Source organism: Grus americana, chromosome 2 (assembly GCF_028858705.1).
Source record: "Grus americana isolate bGruAme1 chromosome 2, bGruAme1.mat, whole genome shotgun sequence".
Taxonomy (NCBI): Eukaryota; Metazoa; Chordata; class Aves; order Gruiformes; family Gruidae; genus Grus; species Grus americana.
The window spans coordinates 39,632,594-39,642,315 of record NC_072853.1 but is presented as its reverse complement, the minus strand read 5'-3'; the positions used below and the strand labels follow the sequence as shown (position 1 = coordinate 39,642,315).

Below are 9,722 nucleotides of genomic sequence, written 5' to 3'. Positions count from 1 at the left end.
TTAGCTGCAAATTCTGGTAGGAAAACTGTACTGTGAATTTAAACTGTGATTAAAATCACAAGATGGAGGTGGAGCTATGGGTCTTTCTAGCCTAATATTCTGTCTCTAGCAGTGGGTCAGAGCAGATGCTTAGGGAAGTGTGTAGGAACATAAAGAGTGATCCTTCCCCTGCTAAACCTGCTCAGCAGTCAGCAATTTAGGGATTACGCAGTTCAGCGCTCTACTCAGCAAAAGGATAAAATATCGAGGAAGATCACATGTTCTGGATATCTGTATAGTCTTTGTGGAAACAGAGTGATTAATTTTGTTCCATCAGAGGTCAGTTCAGGCAAAGCAGTACAGTTTGTCATGTTCAGGAGCGAGAGGACTTGACTGGGCAATAATAACTCACTGCTGGTTAATATTCGCAATACAGCAATGCGTAAGTACTTCAAGGGAAAAGGGGCTGCTCTTTTGGGCTGTATGTACACAGCTAATAGAAAAATCTGTCCCCATTTCTGGTGTGACATAGTTTAACATTCACAGTGCGTATGTATCAACAACTGATCGGTTTTCAGTCAATCGCAACAGAAGATGCAGAAAATCAGAGGATGATCATTCAAGTAAGGACCCATCATAAAACTGCCTTCTCTAGTGAAATGGCAGGAGAAAGATGAAGGGGAGAGATGCTTCTATCATTTGTAATAGTCATAGCCATTTGCAATTGCTTTAATGCTGCGTGCTATAGCTTCAAACGTATGGAGAAAGCTCGGTGCAAACATGCTTGCAGCCGTCATTTTGCAAGGCGCAATTGACGCATGATGTTATAGGAGACAAGTGGATATGTAGTTTTTGTGCTTTTGTTCTGTTTGTGTGCACACGTGTGGGAAGTTAAGTATTTTTCAGGCTTAGGGAGAAATGGCTGCATCGCAGTCAATGAGAGTTAAATCCTGGCTTTATTGAAATCAGTGGTTAAATCCAGCATGTAGGAAGTTGGTTTTTTAAAAACAGAGCAGAAATCCAATGTGAGATTTCTTATTACTAACCTTGTGCAAATATAATTCTTCTATACGAATTATCTTCATATCATGTCAAAAGCGAGAGAGTGCTGGGATAGTTTTCCCCCAGAGCTCTGTCAGAGTTTTTCATAGCTGAATTTTATCATTGTCACTGATATATTTTTCATCTAGGATTTTTCTTCACTGGAGTCTGATAATTATGCTGACTGGTTTGGTGACTATTTCCATGGGGAACTAATCTAAGAGCACTGTTATTCTTCTCACTTGCAACTGCAGTAAGTTTTGAACCTGTAATGGAAATGGTGGTGCATTAAACTAATACCTCTGTGGAGGGGCTAGGAGGGGGAAGCTGGACCAAGGCATTTACTTTTTCCAGAGTGTTTGGAGTTCAGATTCATGAGTAAATTGGAACAGCGCTTTGGGGCTTGAGATGCAGGATAGCATATTGGAAATGACCTCATAACACATAACACCCTGCCTTGCTGAGCTCAGATAATGTTAAAGCAATATGGACTTGAAGGAGAAAAGGCAGTTACTTCACTGCCTGCAATGGGAGTTACCAAATGTTTGCCAGCTTTGACTTCTGGAGGAAAGATACTGCCGTCCCGACTGACCTTCTAATGACATTGTACAGTTTGGGAAGCAGAAGAATTGTGAACTTTATTAGGAAATAACACTACTGTGCTTGAAGAAAATAAGAGATGATTTCAATATGAAGTTTTCCTTGAAGCTTCTCCCCCTTCTGAGGTTACTGCCCTTATCATCCCTGCTTAGTGATTTTGTTCTTCAATATTTTGAGCTCCTTTATGACTCTGCTTTTTCACCCAGTCATCTTATTTCTAAATAGCTGAGTATTAAGGACCACTAATTATTAGAGGCAGGCAGTACCATAAACAATAGGAAATTAATTGTAAGAGAACATGAAGTAATTCAGTTAAGCATAATAGCCTTAGGGTGGGTGAGCACTAAAGTGTTAGTGGACGTGCAGTGATTCATCTCCCTACTTTTAACAGCTACCATTCAAATTGATTTTAAATACTGTAAACAAAAATCTTTTCGTGATGTGCTTGGAACTGTAATACAGCTGCAAAGTTCCAGAGGAAAATGCTGCATTGCAGCTCTCCTTCTGTTTCATAGCAAATCTCTGCTGGCATGTAACATGCAGAGGAGGAGCTTCAACACAAGCAGGCTGTTTTCAGCTTCATTATGCAGATCAGCCGTCTCTATCATCCACATTATAAAAACATCTTTAACTTCCTTTGGGGATGGAGGAGAGAGAGAGCAAGGGAGGACTGGGCAGGGGGGGTGGAAAAAAAAAAAGAGGTCAGACAGCTTACACACTGATTTCCCCTGGTATTACTGTACCAGTGTCTCTCAAAGTGCCGTGGTTTTACCTTTGTACAGATCCAACAGATTTTGACATCCACGTTGTTTAATTTCAACTATTGCTTATCACTGGGATTTAGTATTAGACTTTGTGGCGGTGTTTTGGGTGAGTCTGAAAGGAGTATTCAATAATGCTTTAGCCAACAGGCAGCCCTTACTTTACTGAAGGCTGTGATTCGTGGCTGGTTGCTAACACTAGGGAAAGTGAAGACCTTCCAAATAACCTTGGAACAGAGCTGACCGACAGCCTCTCACGTGCTTTTAAATATGGGGGAAGGGGCAGGTAAAGGAAAGAGGAGGGATTTGGGAGTCCCATATTTACAGCGTTCATGTTTAGTAGCTTGCTTCCCAAAGAAAACTCCCCAATTTTCTGTAGTTTCTTACAATCCTTTAAGAAAGGAGGGAAAAGCAAACTCTGCAGATAGCGCCAGACTGAGAGGAGGGCAGTCCTTGAATGGTCCCAGAGAACAGATTTGCGTAAATGAGATGATTTAGTGCTCTGTCATACCAGGTGAAAAATGGGATTTAGGGGAGAGTTCTGTGACCCTCTCAGTGGGACCTGGCAAAATGTCAGGGAGGAGAACACCAGGAACCCGCAGGACAAGAAGTAATATGGGAACTCCCAAGATCCCATCCTACCCAGCAGAGACTAAGTAGATTATCCCTTCCAGCAACAGCAGATTGAAAATGAAAACAGGAGGGCTACAATAAGGCTTTTTGCCTCTGACACACTGTAGGTTAATAGGGAATATTCTGTTACCTTCCAGAAAGCTTAGATATCCTAAAAAAAGATATACAGAGGTCCTACTCCCTGGATTTCAGCAAAGCACGGAGTGCAAAATGGAAACCTTTTTTGGGAAAAAAGGAAATGGGAATGGAAAGCGTTAGAAAAAGCAACCAAAACCCACAACAAACCCGCAAAAACAACAACCCAAAACCAAAATACAAGAGCAGTAATGTGTTACCACTATTTCCTAGCTACATTTTCAACCTTGTCATATGTTTTCCCTTCCCCCTAAAAAATTTCCTACTTTTAAATAGAATTAGGAAGATAATGTATCCTGTAAAAGGGTGGTTTTCTTGCAAAAAGAAAAAAAAAAAAAACCAAAAACCACCAAGCCAGCAGAAAATGGTTTCTAAAGGTAGGGGAAGGAGTCTGCACAGAGCTTTTGTTCCTGTCTGTTTTGCAACCCAGGCCTTTTGTGGGCCCATGCGAGTTCAACTCTTGCATTTGAAGCCTAATGCTGAATCCATTACAGGGCTCTGGTGAGCATGCAATGAATTCTAGTCATTCCTAGGAGGATGCTCATGGCTCAGTTAACAAGGTTGAAGTTGCCTGGCCCCAGGCTACATCTCCTATTTTTGGGGGGGAATAGTACAAAGGTTGAAATCACTTTTTTTTTTCCTTTGCCTGTCTCTTAACTTTTCATCAGGGATGCATCATTTTTGCTACACTATTAAAATATTTACAGAATTGTTGGGAAACAGAAGAACCATTCAGACAAAATATTCATAATCTTCCCCCATAGATTCTGCATCCAAAACTGCTTCTAACAGTGCATTAATTAATTAAAGTACCTTTCCTATTGTTTTTTAAAGTATCTGTCATTGCTGGAGTACATCTGCTGTTGAAACGATAGCTCTGAAAAAAAAAAGAGAACAATTATACAATATGGGTATTGTTTTAAAATTAAAAATAGAGAAAGAAACTGCACTTCAGCACTCTTGAGAATCAGTCTGAGTGCTATAATTTGGATATCCAGACTAGACAATGCCTCTTCCCATCTAAGATAAATGAAGATCTTGGGTCCTTCAAGCTTTCTGCATTTAGTAGAAACACTGTTTTAGAAACGGTGTTTCTCCTGCTTGATCATGGAACCCACTCCTTGTTTAGATAAAAGCAAAACTAATTCTTGGAACAGGAAAAGAATTGCAAAAAATATACGTATGTTGAATACTTTCATGTGGAAAATCTGGTCTGGCAAGCACACCGTGTTTGGTAATTGAATGCAGGAAGCAGCAAATATGGTTAATGGCTTACTAGTGTTCAGGAAAGCCGCATGGAAAAAAAAAAGGTGTGCATTGTTCCCAGAGGTGATGAATGTCTTTTGCTTGAGTGATTTGTTCACTGCAAATGGAAGTGCAGGTCAGCTGAAACTATTTGTAAGTTTGTGATAAGCTTGTTGAATTTGTTTGACCAAAAAAGAGAGAGAGAAATTAAAAAAAAAAAGGGGGGGGGGGCGCGGGGGAGTTTTTCACCTTTTTCAATGGTTTTCTATATTCCAAGAAATAGTTGACCATTTTGGCATCATCCAAACCAACTAATTTTTCCATTTTAAATTTAGCCAGGAAGCCAAATTATCAGCTTTTTCACATTGCTTTAATTGATCCCCATCTGGTAGCCCCTGATCTTTGCCAGGAAAGAAGACTGAGAAGATTGTAAATTCTCCAGTCTTCATTTTGCAGTAGAGGTCACTTGTTACTTGAGACTCAATTGTTTTCATGCTCAAAAACATTGGATTCCTGAATTGTCAATGGTAAGAACAAAGTCATTCTCATTAATTTGAATGGGAATTTTAAATGTACTAAGGTTTTCAAATAGATCCCCTTAAGACATCTTTAACTGTTCTCTGTTGAGAAAGGTTACTTCTTGCCAAGCAAATATCTCTTCAGTATTTTTCAGATGGACAGATAAATCCAGTTCACAATGATTAGTTTCCTAATGTTTTGCAAAGACTCTCTGTATTGTCTACCACTGAAGGTGCAGCAGGAAGGACAGAAGGGTGGTATGACTGGGAATAACATCAGAGCTTGGAACAGAACTGCTCTTCACGAAGCGCTTTGCACCTTGAAGCATTATTTTCTGAGGAAGTGTGGGTCTTAAAGTGTCACAACTTAAAGCCGTGGAAGTGACAGAAGCAAAACTTAAAAGAGAAGAAATAGGTATGATGACTAGACTGAAGGCTTTTGTAAGCTGCTATAGAAAAAATGCCAAGATCTTCTTACCTGGTAAGTGGATGTGATAGACAAATAATGCCAGTTTGATATGCTTTTTAGAAGATCTAGAGTTGGGAAATCTTAACTCGCTAAATCTGTTCTGATGAAAAAACTCTTAGCTGGTGGTTCTCAGTTGCTATGAAAAGGTTAAGAAAACCAGGTACTGTATTTTCTAGTGAATTGACAATTTGCCTTAGAATAGGTTTTCACGTTCACATTTGTATTTAAACATACCGAAGCGGCATTTTCCTACTTCCTACAGTCTATTCCATATTGCAGTTTTTGTTGTCAATTATCTAATTACTACCAGTGCTGGAGTCTTTGATCAAACAAACAGTTGTTACAGGTCTTGTACCCACAGCTTGGCTCCTTCTGGGCACAGGTACCCAGTATTGGAGTTGAAGGACTCAACTTTCACTAGAAGCTGCTTGCACGGAAGTCAACGGCAGAATTCCCAGGAAAAGTCGGTGTCTGTGAGACCAACCCAAATTAAGTGCTCTTTAAAAATCTGCCTTCCTGAAGTCCAATCCCATAATAATAAACCTTGAAAACAAGAGCACAGGGGAGATCCGAGGAATGTGTAGCTAGAAGCAGTGCACAACACTCCCTTCCTTAGCAAACTCTTTCCAGAAACACACGCAGCTGAAAGGTCAAGTGGTTTAGAGGTTCACCGGTTATACACCTTTGAGAAAGAAAATGAATTAAACTTAGCAGAAACATATTCATGGAGTGAGCAAAAGAAAAAGGGAAGAAATGCCAACCTATCACACTTCTGTTGCGGAAAGGCGATCACAACGACGTTGTCTCAGCATGGCACAACCGCACAATGAGACTGACCAGTCTGCAAGCAGGTGATAGTCCAAAACCCCTAAATATATAAGACAGTTGCAAAATACTTTTTTTAAATAAAAATATTTCAAAAGTAATGCTTCAATAAAGTAAACAAGTAATGTTTAAAAAGAGATTACTTTTTGCATCATATACTGCAAAGTATTGTGGTCTTTGAAAGTAACTTCTCACTCAGACAAATTTATTAGGGATAGAGCTTTTCCTCAGTATTACATAAATAAAAATAAATGTCTCAAATGTTGGCTAAGGGACTGAGAGTAATATACTTGTATTTTCATTAGTGTAGCTAGCTCTGTGCTGGTCACTGTGGAATATTAAATATTGGAAATCAATAGAGTAGCTGTATATGTATAGTACGTTTTAAGAGTAATTACTAATACCTAACTCCTCTGCATGTCTACATTCACTTCAGCAAATAATGCTGGTTTTAGTGTTGATAAATGTATAGCATGAACTGGCTGGATTAATTAAAACTGTTTGGATGGAAAAGCTTAATGCTGTATGATGTTTTATTCAGGCTTACAGCAGGTTCCATGAAAGTTTGTGCCCGGTCATTGTAAAGAACTAAAACATACGCCATCACTCAAGGCAAGGAGTACGTCAATGTTTCAAGGACCCACACAACCCACCGTGAGGCCAAACCCTCCCACAGCCATAGAGGAAAGCAAGGACTGCAGGGGACTGTGGGGATCAGGCCAGGGTGGGGCCTCCTGTCCCCCAAATATCTGGGGAGGTGGCAGGTCACCCCTCCACTTGCCACTGTCCCCCAGGAAGGCTGCCCGGTCTTTCCCTGGGCCAACATCCACCCTAGGTCATTTAGGAAGGATGCTACATGGAGAAGTTGCGTCAGTCCTACCTATGAGGATGATGTAAGTTGAAGAATGAAAAATTCAATTCGGCCTGCCCTGCTGAGGAGCCTTGGGCCACTCCTGATTTGCCCTTGTTGTCCTCGTGTCTGTTCCCTGTTGTCACAGCATGAGGATTCTTCACAAGAACTAATAAATTTTCCCTTCCAGGAAGATATTTTTAGGGAGCTGAGGCACATCAGGATGTAGTGAAATGGAGCACAGTGGAATTTCACTGGTTTCAAACTTAGACACACTCAAGCAGATTCAGAGTCACTGTTGCAAGTCCTCGCCTTCAGCTAAAGCACTCACAAAAGCTATGACAGAGCCAGGAACCAAACCTTGAGCTCCCTAAATATATAGAGATATGGGAAGAACCACACTGCTGAAGTTTCTATTGTCAAAAAATGTATGGCCAATATTCATGCTGTGATTTTTGTTGGGCATGACAGTTTTGGTTGGGGAAGAATAATGTTATCTAGCTGATTTTACTGTTGCATTTCCAAAATAAAATATTTCAATGTTTCCCTGAAAAGTGTCTCTGATTTTTCACCTGAAAATGTATCTTAGTTTCTACAGAGCTATGTAGCACAAACTTAGTGAGCTATTTCCCTTATGCATTAAATGAAATACATTGAAAATAATAATGGTCAGCATTTTGGGCAACTTTTACAGGTGAAAAAAAATCAAGGAAAGCACAACCAATTTTCTTTCTGTTTATAAACTAATGTTTTTCCAGATTATATTTTTAAATTATTCCCTGCTTAGGGTGTTTTAGACTAATGTAAGCCTTTATTAAATTATGCAGTTCAATCATTTTCTTTGGCATTAGAACAGACACAGTTCCTGTAAGTTTTGGTATGAAGTACTTTTGTAGCTGATCTGTGTAGTCTTTCAGTGTGCCAGAATACAATGTACAATAAAATGGACTTCTACCAGGTTCCCTCAGGCTACTGTTTTAGGTGCTATATGCCCACTGACTCTCAATATAACTGTAAATAAAAAAATTAAGTATATTAAAAAAAAAAAAAAAGACCAGAAACTGGTAGCCATAGTTATGCTGAAAGAAAATAGTTCACTTAAATTAGATTGAAAATTTATTAAAAAGATTTTTCTGAAACAATAGTAGAAGAAAGAGGAAGTATGTGGGATTTAGGAAGAGGGGAATACCAGCAAAATGAGGTATCACAGACCTGAAAGGTGTCCAAAGGTTTTTGTGCTGAAGTCCTGCAGAGCATCTTGTTCTGAGTAGTCTCCAAACCAAGTAATGATCCAATCTGACGGATTTAACTCTCATTCTGGCATTATCCTTTTGACAGGGACTTGAGGTGTGGTGCCATTTCTGCAAACAGGTCCTCAACATCTGTTTTCCCAAAGTCAAGGTGCTGATTTCCTTCCACAGGAAGGCAGCACCAGAGATTTGTGGCATTGACCAAAATTTCTGCCATAATTTGCATCACTATTTTTAAAGCACTTTGGAATTAAGCAACGATTTTCACAGCAAACCACAATCACCTCTCTCCTTATCCTGGTCTCCCCTTACAATGGGACATATGTTACAATGTCAACTCATTCTTTCAGTCACATTTAAACTTTACCAGAGGATCAATTATTTGTTTTCTATTTAGGAAAAGAGGGAGTTTTGCCTTACAGGCAGCTTTTGTCCAAAACTGCTTGGATTTGAATAGATTCATCAGCATTTGTGAAAGCTTCTTCATTGCTCACTATCTGCTAAAAGTATTCTCTGGACCTGTTCATTTTGTTTCAGCTCTACCTGAAGCCTACAAAGCTTTAAAATGGTTTTCAGAAAACAAAGTGAAATAGCCAGTGGGTCCATCCCTACAGAACCTTTTGGGCAACTGCTTTGTCCTGGACCTCTGCAGAGACATCCAGCTCAAACCCCGTGTACTACTTCTTAAAAACTTAAGAAAAAAATTTAACTCCTTTGCCAGAGATTTTCAAGGAAGAATACGAAGCATCAGGATGTGCTCTACCGCAAAACAAGGGCTCCCACATCTCCTTCCTTCCTGAACAATCACCGCAGTCTTTAAACAAAAGATTACAGTAAAATGCGGTATTTTATGGCGTTTTTCCCCACAGCCACAAGAGGGGGTTTGAAGAACACGATCTGCTTCGCACTTTCAGCCCAAGTCTTTTCTTTAGCGCATGATATGTTAGTTGTATCATGAAACCAGTCATTTCCTGAAATGACTGAAATTTTCAGTCATTTTGCAAAATGACTCCTTCACTCACTCATTTCGTAAAATGACTAAAAGTTTCACACGTTCTACGAAATGACTGACGTGCTGGATATTCTGCTAGACTGTTTGTTTGTTTCACTCGGTAACAGGCATATTGTGAAAAGGGGGGTTACTGGATAAGGATCCTTTGCTTGTTCTGCAGTGACTGCCAGAGGTGGCTCTGGATTTCAAAAGTAGCTTCAGAAAAGAACTTTACAAAAAGTATGAGAAGTGCCCAAAGTGCATGTTACCAGGGGAAGAATATTGTTCAACTATTGCTGAGATCAAAAAGGCAAGCCAATATCCCAAATCAAAGTCAAGAATTGATACTACCTGCTTGCAGGGTAAGTTTTAAAGAACACTTTTTGTTTGTTTGTGGGTTGTTTTGGGGTTTGGGGGTTTTTTTC

The 9,722-nt window shown here is 39.7% G+C and overlaps 1 long non-coding RNA gene across 9 annotated transcripts in view; it reads left to right on the top strand.

The window, feature by feature from the left end:
• Positions 1-368: 368 nt before the first annotated feature.
• LOC129203259 (uncharacterized) overlaps positions 369-9,722 on the top strand; it is a 33,281-nt gene continuing 23,927 nt past the window's right edge. For 4 of the 9 annotated variants that reach the window (XR_008575964.1, XR_008575959.1, XR_008575962.1 and 1 more), the window contains exons 1-3: positions 369-602; positions 1,170-1,273; positions 5,058-9,659. This is a non-coding gene — a long non-coding RNA (uncharacterized LOC129203259). The remainder of the gene's footprint in view (positions 603-1,169; positions 1,274-5,057; positions 9,660-9,722) is intronic. The other 5 variants (XR_008575961.1, XR_008575960.1, XR_008575963.1 and 2 more) reach the window with 5 other exon arrangements.